The 12747-nt window shown below is 37.4% G+C and overlaps 1 long non-coding RNA gene across 1 annotated transcript in view; it reads left to right on the top strand.

Annotated features, from left to right (window-relative positions):
- LOC108448644 overlaps positions 1–11465 on the top strand; it is a 36113-nt gene extending 24648 nt beyond the window's left edge. Inside the window, exons 2-4 of the long non-coding RNA XR_001864611.1 lie at positions 8976–9108; positions 10311–10381; positions 11188–11465. This is a non-coding gene — a long non-coding RNA (uncharacterized LOC108448644). The remainder of the gene's footprint in view (positions 1–8975; positions 9109–10310; positions 10382–11187) is intronic.
- The last annotated feature ends 1282 nt before the right edge of the window (positions 11466–12747 follow it).

Here is a 12747-nt window from a genome sequence, read left to right on the forward strand (position 1 = left end):
GTCGCACTGCCCGCGAGGGAAAGGGGCCTGCCAGCCGAGAAGGCTGGGACTGGGTTTGTGATTGCTGTTACTGCCAGAGTTGTTGTTGTTCTGTTTGGCTGGTTATATACATATATATATATATAGTAAAGAACTGTTATTCCTATTTCCCACATCTTCGCCTAAAGGCCCTTGATTTCAAAATATAATAACTTGGAGGGAAAAGGGGTTATATCTGCCACTTCAAGGGGGGCCTCTGCCTTCCTTAGAAGACACCTGTCTTTCAAAACCGAGACAACTCTGCAGCAGAACTGATGAGTTTGGACGTGATACCACTTAGTTTGTACACATTCATGTCCTCAATGGCTGTCTCTGCTAGGCCGCGTACCCTGCCTCTGCAGGTGTCTGCTGACATCTCCAAAAATATGGGCATCCTCCCATCCAACCCAACAGGTTCCTGAACTCATTTACATGTAACTTTCTACCTGTTGGCATGTGGGCATGAGAAACAGCCACATTTCAGGTCCTTATCTTTGCTTGCTCAGTCATCGCTTCTCCTCATGGCATTTCCTTCTGTTCAGGAAGAGATGATTCAGCTTTCAGACATCTGTGAACTCCATTCACCTGGATTAGACTCAAAGAGTAAAGATTCCCAAGGCAAGAAGATAGTTAGAAAAGTGATGGCACAATTTTTAAATTGATCTATTCCATCATGGAGATAAGTTTTATTTTTTTTTGAACATCATAGACTTTTTCTGGATCAAATAAGTACCGACAACTAGCTGGGCCAGATTTAATTTTAGACATGTATGTATGTTCCCTTGGGTTCATAAATTTGAATATAACTCTTAGGCCTTGCTTTATGTGAATACAGAATCATGATTATAGTTAATAGCTATTGGCTTCTATACTACTCCTCTCTCATGAGGGAAGGCTGAGAGAGTTGACTGTTCATCCTGGAGAAGAGAAGGCTTAGGGGACTCTCATCAGTGTATATAAACACATGAAGTGAGGGTGAGAAGAGGATGGGTCCAGGACCAGAGGTGATGGGCACACACTGAGATGCAGGAGGTTCCCTCTGCATCAGTAAACACTTTCCCTGTGAGAGTGATTGAGCACAGGTTATCCAGGGAGGTGGAAGATTCTCCATCCTAGGAGGTGTTGGAGAGTTGTCTGGGTGTGATCCTGGGTAACTGACTCTAGCTAACCCTGCCTGAGCTGGGTGACCTCCAGAGAGCTCTTCCAACTTCAAACACTCTGTGTGTACGTGTGTTATATGAATCTCACATTAAAATCAGTCAATAAATTTCCCAATGGTTCACATGGAAATGAGCTAAAGAAAGCCTCTCAAGGACTATACATGAGTGGCAAAAAATGGTGTGATTTGCCTTGCAAGAGTAAGGTGTTTGTCAAGCTTTTGGCACCTTTTACTGTCTTTAACCTACTTTCTCTGAACATAACTAACTAGTATTTCTGCATTTGTAACATGATTCCTCTAAATGGATAGTTGTTTCTGCCAAGAATCAAGCTTTTGATGTAAAAATTTGTAGCCTTTGGAAATATGGCGTTGGTTCTGATATAAATTGCAACTGTAAGATGCAGCTAAATATATGATGAAACCGAGGTATCTTGCCATAACCTGATTTTGTTTGATATTGCTTGATATTGCTGTAAGCTGCTTGGGGCAATATCTCTTATTTGCAACCAAGCTTAGGAAAGATGTATTATTTTTACTGTGGTGAATTTCAGGAAGTTTATCTAGGTGTTTTTAAAAGCTTCAGTTTTAGAATTGTTTACCTGGTGTTTAGAAGGACATAATTTCATAGTCTTGTTGTATTTGTCTTCATCTTAAACAGAAATCTTTGGGTCCTTGTGAACTGACGTGCCATATTTCATCTTGAGAAGAAGCCATTAGCAGAGCAGAGAGATGCTGTTGTGTGTCTATCATAGCATCTGACTCAGAAAAATGGGTGGGTCTGACAGAGATGGGATGGATCCATGCACAATTCCTTTTGGGAAACGCCACCTAACAAGAAGGGAGGTGATCAGTGAGCTCTTTTATCCAAATACAGAACTTAGCTGCCACCTCGTGATGACGTAGTTCCTCTAGGAGCTCAGTAGACCAACTAATTTTTCGTGACAAAATATTGTGGTCTAAATTGTCTGCAAATTTTGGAGTTACAGCACTGAGGGTAAATTTGATATTAATGTTTATCTGATTCAACACAAAGAATGTCTTTCTGTCTTTAAATAAAAATATGTTTCGACATGGCAAATATTTCTCTTAACATGGACGAGTAAAAAAATTCTTCCTTCATTTTTAGGTATTGTGTATGTAGAAATTCTCTTTTGAGGTAATAACAACACTCATACTGCATTAATAAAGACATAAAACACAATGTCACACTAAATATGTCAAACTAGATGCAGGGACACTATCTGAAAATTGTCTCAAAACACCTAAATTCCTTCTGTTGCTACCGCTGCAGAAATAACAAAAGCACACTGCTAAGGCTACCTCTATTAATGAGACTTTTAAGAACACTAATAGGTAAATCTAAAGCTCTCAATGACAATACAAATTAATACTACAACTCTTCACAGTTCAGGATTATAAGTATTAACAAATGCCCTGTATTCTCATAGGTATAAGTATTTCTGAACATATTTATATATTCAAAGCTTCTATCCCTATGGAAAAATAAAATAAGTCAAAATATTTATCTGTCCCATTCCATTTAAGGTGGTATTATGTCAGCTCAGTGTGCCGAGATTAAGTCATATCACTTCAGTTATGGATAAACTTTCAACTTTATATATATAGACACGCATAAAATATATCCCAATGTTGTATTTCTGTTGTTAAGAACTTAATTCTCTTGCTGTACACAGCATTATGATCTTGTTGCCTGCTTTACTTTTTTTCTGTTCTTAAAGATAGGAGAAAAAAGAGGAGGTTAATGTTAAAGGCCTTGGAAATCAAAACAGTATTAGAAAGACAAAATATTTAATGGTCTCACGTGCTTATGATATGGTAGATTAATGTAAATTTTATGCTGATATTATCAATTCATATAGTATTATGTTCATAATATGTCGTAGTGCTATACAAATTGAAAGCAATCTAGTTTATAAATATTGTTCGAATATCTGTGGTATTAAAATCAACATCATTGACCTAAACTTACTATCTCAAACTAAAATGAGTGCTCAATTAACTGCTATTTCAGATCATTGAATCTGAGGACTTGGGATTTTTTTATACAGCACTAGCAGTAGGGATAGTTTTGATCCTGTTTTCTCTCTGTGTAAGAACTTATGTATCAGGAAAAGAGAATTTCCATTTTCAAAAGAGTGTAGTCTCAGTCTAGTTCTGATCTCTCTCGAGTCATTAGTAACTTCTCTTCCAAAAGTATTTTGGTATTTTTCTTCTGTTATCAATTTCAGACTTTCTCAAGTTATGTTCTTATTTGGAAATAGGAATCTGGCTGATAATTTCACTGCAAAAGACTTTTTATTTGACTTTCTTTCAATACTCTTTTCCAAAACCCCTCATTTTTCATCTGCCATTTACACTTCTACTTTGTGCACTCTTGAGTTTTCCTGCTTTTATCAAGGTCAGCACTCAAAATGTCTTTTCTCTGAACTCCTAATTCTCCTAAACATTGCAAAACCTGGTAGTTTGGCTCTCAGGATCAGCAGCTTTTCCCTGAGAATGCTGAGCAAGATAATGCAGTAGGACATACATGATTACTTCTTGATAATTTTATTGAAGTGAGAGAAAGCAGTATATTCCACTGCAAAATGACAAGGTTATTATGGGTGCTTTTAAAAATTTTTTTCCTGAGCTTTTTAGACCACAAATAGTTTTAAATTACAGCTTCTCCTAACCTCTGCAGAAAAATTTGATGCCTAGATGGAGATTGAAATATATTGTGAGGACTGTCAGCCAGTGTGTGATGTCCTCAGACCACCACCCACATACTCCATCCATCTGCAAAAGTCTGAGAAAGCTCAAAAGCACACAGATGTACACAAACTATTTCAATCATTTTCTTTGGCTGTCTTTATTTCTGCTGGGGTTGTTTAAGCAGCGCACCAGCAGCAGTGAATCAGGAAAGAGCAAAGGGGAAACCAGTAATGAGATACAGCAAGAAAACCCACAATCAGCACCAGCTGTTGCCCAATTAAACTCAACATTTCACAGGTGTTCACAAGAGGATACACACTTTTGCCTACGCCAGGGTATCTTTCCAAATAACTCTTATGAGAACAATAAAAAATGAATTTTATTTCATTGACCATTTTACATATTTTTAATGCTTTACATTTTTTTTATGTCAATAGTAGCAATTTTATAAACTAAACATTTCTCTCCATTTTTGACATCTTAATCAAATGCAAAAAATGTCAGAGCTAGTAGTTGAAGTGTCTTGGCTCTTGTCAGCTATATTCTCTTTTCTGCTTGCATTCTCAGTTAAAATATTTCTAAGCAGGCTTTATGACCACTGCCTTGTATTTATAAGCCTATCTAGATGGACATAAGGGCACTGAATGAATGTGACTTAAATGAATATGATTACCTATGTCCAGACGCAACTTGATTTTTGAAACAGGAAATTCATGAACAGTACAATCCTGTCAGACCTCTGCAGGTGGGCATTACTGATGATTTAGCAAATATGCATTGATGCTGCTTAGTGATACACTTATTTTGTGATTACACAAGGTCTCCAGGGCTGGCATTTTAATAGTCTTAGTTATCTTCTTAAAGCATGAAAATCAACAGCAAGGATCAGAAAGAAATCTCATAGCTGTGATTTATTCTATTAATTTCTTCTCAGCAAAACCTGCAAAGTATGTTAATTTGACTGTGGGTAGACACTGATTTGAGGGTCATAATATAAAGTTATGGGCTTTAAAATGATGGGGTTTACACTTGGGTCACATGGTTGTATATTCACTATTGTGCATTTTTAAAGCAAAACTAACTTAAAGATGAAATTATGATTTCCTTCCTTTTGAAGTCCAAAATTACCTTACAAAGTTCCGTGTCAATTACAGTGTGTTGCCTGTCAGCTGGGTGTTTAGGCCATGGCTGGGATATTGGCAGGCCCAGGGGAGCCTTACCTCTGTCGTGTAAATGAGATGCATATGATGTCAGTGGTCTAAAGGTTAAACTTGAGCTACAATGCAACAGGGACCAGTCCTCAGATTTAACCTACAGGGAAATATTTATGATGTTCCCTGCCTCCAATTTATTTAAATAACACTTAATAATACTAGTTTGCTCTCAACCAAAGTAATGCCTTTCATGCAAAGATTCAAAGTACTTTCTGCATAGGAATTAATTTTCACCACACCCTAATGAGAAAGACAAGCAGTAATTTACCTGTTTGCAATTTCTCTTTATTAAACTTACATTTAGTCTAATATTAAGAGCTTTAAAAGAGGATGAGAGTTTGTATTTTTATATTCTAAGTTTCACTAGTTCTGAACTGGGTATAATCCTGATATGCCTTTGCATCTGGAAATTAGGATGAGTCTTTTCTAGGAATAACCAGAAAAAAACACTTTGAGGCAGAATTGACAGAAAGAAAAAAAGCAATAATGAAATACATGATAAAATGGAGCAGAAGCATTCAGGGCTTAGATGCTTGTAGTTTCTTTTCCCTTTTTTTTTTTTTTTTACTTTCAGAATAAATGCCTTTTGAAGCCTTTCCATGCTGAGCTTCAGAAGTAGCTCAGTTTTCAGATATGCTTTTCAGTAAAAATATTAATATAATTCAAAACATTTCAAAAATACAGTACTGGATATTTAAAATCCTGGTGTGATACGTGCAGAGCACAGAGTAGTAACAGTAGGCTAGCAAAAGTGCAACCTCTTTGCAAAGGTGAAAGAACAACCTTCACAGTTTAGGGGAAAATTATTGTGGCTTCTTGTCAGTTCTTCTTTCTTTTTTTCTCTCTCATTTTTTGCCTCTAGTCACAGTGGGGTATTATCTGTTCTCAGATTGGAGACATAAATTTGGCCTGTATTACATGTATACAAAACCCATTCATGTAGGGGGTTGGTATTCCCAAGTGAAATACTTTTCCTTGAGCAGAAAGTCAGCATGCTTACTGTCAATGTGAGGTTGATCCCTGTGTGGGGTTTTGAGGTAAAATGCAATTTCCTGAAACAACTGCTATGCAGCCCCTCAGAAGGATTATTGTACCCTCTTGCCCAAGTGATACCAGTTACTACTCCTCTGCTCGGTCAGGAAGAAAGCAGGACTCACTAGACACGATTTTTAAAATTTTATCCCTGCTTATGAACAAACTTCATCCCTTGTCTATTGTGTATTTCATCAGTCTACCCTGAGCTATTCTGTAGCTGCTACACATTCCAGATGAATCACAGGTTTGATGGTTATAGCTGTGATTGCTATTCTCTGAATTAAAGGAGATTTAAGGAAGGTTCTGTTGCCAGGAAAGGAGGGGTTTGGTGTTGAAACAAAGAAGCAAAATGTTGAGACTTGTTTATTCAAGCGAAATAAAATTTCCCACATCTCTGGATTCTAGTTCACCAGTGATTCATGGTATTATAATAAAGTCATTTTCTATACATATGCACAACACACAAACTGGACCAGCAGTAGTGTGGTAATCCCCTCTTGGCTTTTCTGCTGATGAAGGAGGAGGATGGTGTACAAGGCAATGGTTTCAAATTTGCTGAGAACCGGACCAGAGAACACAGAAAGGACATGTAGTGGAAAAGAGGGCTGTGGGTAGGAGAATATCTGACCCAGCAACAGAAGCAAATTGTGCTACAGTCTCAGCTGGGTTGCTCGTTACACAGTTTTTCTCCATTGGTTAGTTCTTCCTATCCATGATTTGGAGCATTAATTGTTTCTGTTCTTTCATGTTAAGCATTTTTTTTCTTTTTTTTTTTTTTTCTGTTTTCTTACCTTTGTATGGGAATAAAGCCCATCAATGACTAGTGAACAGCTTTGCTGAATTCCCGGTGGATTACTGTTTTTAATAGGAATATGCATTGAAATTGGCTAAAATTTGTGCCAGTGAAGAGACCCTGACCATGTCTCACATCCCATCCAAGCTTCCTGTTTCCCCTTCAGGTACCCTGCATAGGAGAGAGCTTCTCCTGATAGTCCTATGATGAATTTAGTTAAAATGTCCAAGAGAGCCTACACAGATGGGCAGGACCAAAGGTTTTATGTAAAAATTGACTGTGCCCTAAAAGATGTTCTCCTGCTTCATGAAGTGTCAGGTTTTATTCAGACCTCATTGGCAGAAATTCTTTATAGCCTGTGGTAGAAGACAACTAATGATCATAACTAATGATCCCTTCTGGCTTTAAAAATATGTGAATTTAATACGCTGAGGTTGGATACACCTGAACAGATCCTTTAGCATGATCCTGGTCCCAAGAAGCATCAGTTACTGCTAAGTGCTTTCTTGTGCTTTTGGTTTTATTCTTTCTTCCTCTTAATTGTTTCTTAGAAGTCTGAAAAAACCCATTTAATTCCCTGCTGTTTATTTCCTTTTCGATTTGGCAGGCATTCAGTTTTTTCTTCCATTTGTTTGCACACACGTATGCAGAGCTACAAGCACCCACACAAACTAACGTCACTTAAAATGGTGAAATGAGATTACCATAAGTAATACAGTTGCTCTTTCTTAATACAATTGTAGATGCAAAGGTTACTAAACTGAAGTGTTAAATGCAGGAATTACACGTCATTGGCAGCTGAAATCAGATTTTTGCTTTTTTATTTTATTTTCCTCATGAAGAACATACACATGGTGATCAAATTAGTCTCCCTGGTATGGCTAAGTGTCAGTCAATTACAGAGAGTTAGTCCTTCCTTTGCTGTCAGGTTAGGAATGTGGTGATTATCCAAGTGTCGTCTCCGCAGGCTCCGAGTAGCTGGAGGCATAGAAATCTTCTAAACTGGATGGCTGTTTCATGCAAAACTGATGCAAAACTTTTGGTCTCTTTTGTGCTCAGCTGCAAGATCTTGCATTTGCCTATTACTCCTTGTGAGCCTCAAATAGTAGGAGTAAGACTGTACTTTGTGCATTCAAAATAGTATGAAAGTGTGGCGGGTTTTCTTCTTTTTTTTTTTTTTGCCTTTTTATATTCCAATCCTTCGGTTCTCACAGTGACTCTGCACTCATTTGCTTTCATATGAGCAGTTCTGTAGAGTACAGATCCCCAGATCTGTAGTCCTTAGTTGTGAAAGACTTGTGTTTCATATAGGCAAATAGTTAATTCAATTGCATTGCTTTTCAGTGTTCTTTCTGTTTTGTTCCTGAGTGTGTTTACTATGAAAATATATGAAACTTACTGCATGAGGTAAGCCATTAAGAGCAAAGCCTATTCCCTTCCATCCTCTTTGCGTGTGTTTGGAATGAATGTTGCCATACTCAATTCAGAAATTGGAGCATGGACTGACTCTTCATAACTGCATATAAAGGCAGCGGTGTTATGCTCTTCTGAACACTATAATAAATCTCTCTTCCCCATTTACAGGTTTAAGATTTTAGGTGCTTTTAGATATCCAATGGCCAAGACTATCCTCAGGTCCTAGCCCATTCTGCTTCTTGATGTCCACGGGATAATTGGATGACTCATTTAAATGAGAATCAGATGCTATTAGCTTGTTGTTCTAATGGAACCCCTTGCACAGGAAAGGTTAAGCTGTGGAAATTTTTCTATGTTTGAAGATTTCATTTTTACAAGACTGATTTTTACAAAGGGAATAATGGTGTCCTTTATGCTTCTTTTCATCTTCACAGCTAAAAGCAATTGAATTCATCTGCAAATTAACTATAATTCAAGAACTTTATGTAAATCTTTCATAGGCTTTGTAGCTTGTGCTGAGCAAAAAAGTAAAACGTATATAATAATGCATATGTATATGCATGTTTAAAAATAGTTCTGTAAGATGACAGGGAAACTCAGTGGCTGTATTTCTCAACATCTTTTGTAGAAGTTCCTGCTGTCATACGCTCCAGCATGAGTGAGGATCTTCCTAGCAAGCCTCAAGTACAGTGAGCTGGCAAAATGTCTCTGGAATCCAGTGAAGGTCTTCTAGTTCTGATGGGTCAGAACTAGAGACAGAAGTATGTGAGAGAGTACCTGGCTGTGATTTACAGCGCCTTTCTCCCCAGCTGGCAATGATTCATACATATGTAATGTTTATGGTTTGGTCTGCCTGTGTTTAAAAAGTGAAACAATTTCTGGGAAAATAGATTAATGCTGGCGTTGTTGTCTATATCTCACATAATTCCTTTAAGTATATTTGGGTTTTTTGTGTCTAATTTGATGCATTAGCAGCAGAAATAACAAAGGTGAGATCCTTGATCTTTATTTAGACTACAGCAGCTTTCAGAAAGCACTTATAGACACAACTTTAACGCAAATAGAATGATAAAGGTAATATTATGGGAAAGCTTGCTGCTTTCTGAACACTGCCAAAAGATGCCAGCTAACCCCAGCTACTTTTGCCCCAGCAAATTTATTTTTATAGATCACTTACACTGACAAACAGAAGCATACTTCACTAAGACATTTATCTGGGCTGTATCGTAGTTACAGTTCCTTATGAATGACTCAGCTTCACACCAGTGTAACAGTGGGATAAGAACTTCAGATCTCTGAAATCCTTATGAAAAGTAAGAAATACAAGCTCACTTGGCTTATTATTTTGTTACAAATTCAGGCCAGATTTTAATCAGGGTTCACATAGAGTCATGACTTCTTCCAGTGAAGCTTTCATGGTTTGGGGTTCTGCATCAAAACTGAAGATAATTGAGGTGCAGGAACATCTGAATAATGATTTTTCTGTGTGTTCTTAATCCATGCTTCATTTTTGTTCCATCATACAGTCATGGATTAGCTGCAAATGTGAGATTTTAAACTTTATATATTTATCTATGCGAGTGAGATGAGTAAAAGTGCTTCTTAATTCCTCACAGTACAGTGATGGTGATGAAAGGTATATAGGTATATTTGAATTTTGATTTTATGTTATTTCAGCTATCAATTACGGATTAAGAGTTGATTATTCTTATGGGGAAAAAATGTTGATTTAACAAAGAACAAAAATGAAGTAAAATGATGCCATTTTAATTTTCAAATTAAGGTATTCAAATTTCTCTTCAAAGAGAATGAAGACTCTGACTCTTCAAAGTCTTAAAAATATAATTTTATATAACAGAGTAGGTGTGTCATATCTCACACATTGATGAATACTTTCCACCTGTCAATTATGTTTTACTTTTTTAATCTCTTTTTCTATTGTTTTTTTCTATTGGTTGAATAGGTGCCTAAAAATTTTACAGTCTTCTTTATTCATTCTTTGAGTGAAAGGATTAATGTGTCAACACTACTTATGTAAGTACAAGGAAGACTGGGCCTCTATTACATGTTTTTTTCTTTATACAGTAGCAGGGGATTGTAATGACTTCAATATATTTGAACATGTGTCTATTAGTATTTAATGCTTGTAAACAAATTGCTTCTCTGTGAAGAAAAGACAGTAAAGGTTCAAGCATGACTTTTAATCGCTGGATTATTCTGTTTGTAGAAATGCATGTAACCAAAATCCTTACAGCGTGCTGCAAGTGTAAAATCCTGATGCCTCTGTGGTAGCTGGTGCACTTTTGCTTTTTTAATTGTGCCTCTGTCACAGAGTGCAGGCAGAATGTGGGACTGAAGTGATAATTAAAGTGGCCAGCCCATTATAGTTCACTGGGTATCTGCCTTTCATGTATTATTTTCCCTCCAAAGCATGAGGAGACCAAATGGCAGAACCACTTAGACATGTCAATGTGGCGTAGAGCAATAACATCCTAAATGAGCTGGCTGGGAGTCTAGACACTGCAGCCTGGCATCAGTGCAGTGCCCTGCCTTGGGATGTGGATCCTGCCCCTGGGAGCTTGTGAACCCCCACAAACCCCAGATAATGTGGCTGGACCTCTGTCAGCCTCCAGAGAGCATCCTCAGGACTGGCAGGAGTAACCTGAACTGGCACTGCAATTTGTTAATAGGCATATCCCAACCAAAAAACCATAATGTATTTCTGATTTGCTTCTCTGTTAGAAAGTAAAATCTCTTGTTCTGCATAGTACCATTTTTGGAAATGTCTGAGACACAACTATATCTGTGATTATCCATTTTTTTCCTGTGTTTATTTTCAGAAAATCTCAGGAGCCCTGTCAGCCAAGTCTTTCCACCCTACTGAAAAGTATAAACCCAAGTAAAGAGGAGACAAAACACTGTAGAGAACCAACCCTACTTTGTATTTATGTATTGATAATTTTTAAAGTTTTATGCCACAAAATATAACCGTACTTTTAAAAATTGAATAATTTGACCTTATGGTCATCTTTTCGGCATGAAATATGGCTTATTAAAAAAAAAAAAAATTAAGTAACTGGAGGCAGAGCTGCTGACTTTACCAGAAAACTACTGTGCTAATAAGACCCCTTAAAACCTGTCCTTCCTGAATCAGACTGAAAAGAGCAGGGAAGCTGAAGGAAGGGTATGAGGAAACAGGAAAACAGAGGAAGAGGAGATATTTGTGCTTAGTATCTGTAGGATCACGATTTTTAAAAGAATCTCCATTTACTATACACACAGCAATTGTATCATGGTTAAGGACACTGATAAAAATGTCCAGCAGACCCCCTGGTACTGGCTGGGTTAGGCACAGACCTGAGGTATCCTTGGCCCATGAGGAGAAATAACAGCACCAGTGTACTTTCAGGACTTGTACCATGTCCATTTCTTTGGTGGCAGGAGGAGATTCAGAAAATAACAAGAGAGAGAGGAGTCAATCAAAGAAAAATTATTTGTGGCAACCCCACCTAAAGACAAAACAATTTGCTGTAGATGTGAGCAGTGCCTGTTTTTACTGCTGGTGGAGCGTATGTGTATGGTTAAGTGAATGTTTAAACATAATACTGGGACTTGAGGGAAAGTGTTATTTACTGTATGAGTGAAGGGCTCACTGGACAGTGGGGCACAAAAATAGAGAAGCTGTGGAGGGCTGAGCTGCAACCATCGTAAGAGGCACCTGAGGCAAGGAAGGGCAGAAGGTAGGTACTTGTCACTGAAAGCATAACCTTATTCATCTTTCCTCCTGCTCCCAGCTGCTTTATCCTTCCTCTCTACCTGTCCTATTGGATCATGCATGAGCTGGGAACAAAGAAATTGTTTTTGAAATGCCTAGAAGATACTTTAAGAGCAGATACTGGCAGCATGAGGCCATTCTCCCCTGTCATGCACTGAATCTTCCAAGGCACCATCTAGACAGTGAGGAAAAACTTCCAAATCAGTCAGTAAAAGTTTAGTATGCTCTGAAAACCTGATAGGATAAAAGCATGCAAGTAGAATTTGTTACTTTCAAAAAAGAAAAAGTATTCATGCTAGCAAACACCTGAGCATTGAAATGAAAAATTAACTAACTGCTTAAACTACATGAGTTTGCAGAAGTAATTTCAGTAAATATATTGGAATAAGATTTTCTCACACTGTAAATACGATTTGGTAAAAAATAGAAAATTTCTCAAACTTAGGAATCTTCAGTTGGAACAGGTAATCTAACTAACTACGGGGCAGAATTCGAGAGAAACTTCTGGTTTATCTGGCACAATCACCCTTTACCTACTGTCATAATTTCATTGCTATATAAAACAAGCCTCTTGTGATTTTTTAGTCTGGGGGAAACAAGCTCAGTTTTATTTTACTGGTGAAGA

The sequence above is a fragment of the Corvus brachyrhynchos genome, unplaced genomic scaffold (assembly GCF_000691975.1).
Source record: "Corvus brachyrhynchos isolate BGI_N302 unplaced genomic scaffold, ASM69197v1 scaffold128, whole genome shotgun sequence".
NCBI classification, from domain to species: Eukaryota; Metazoa; Chordata; class Aves; order Passeriformes; family Corvidae; genus Corvus; species Corvus brachyrhynchos.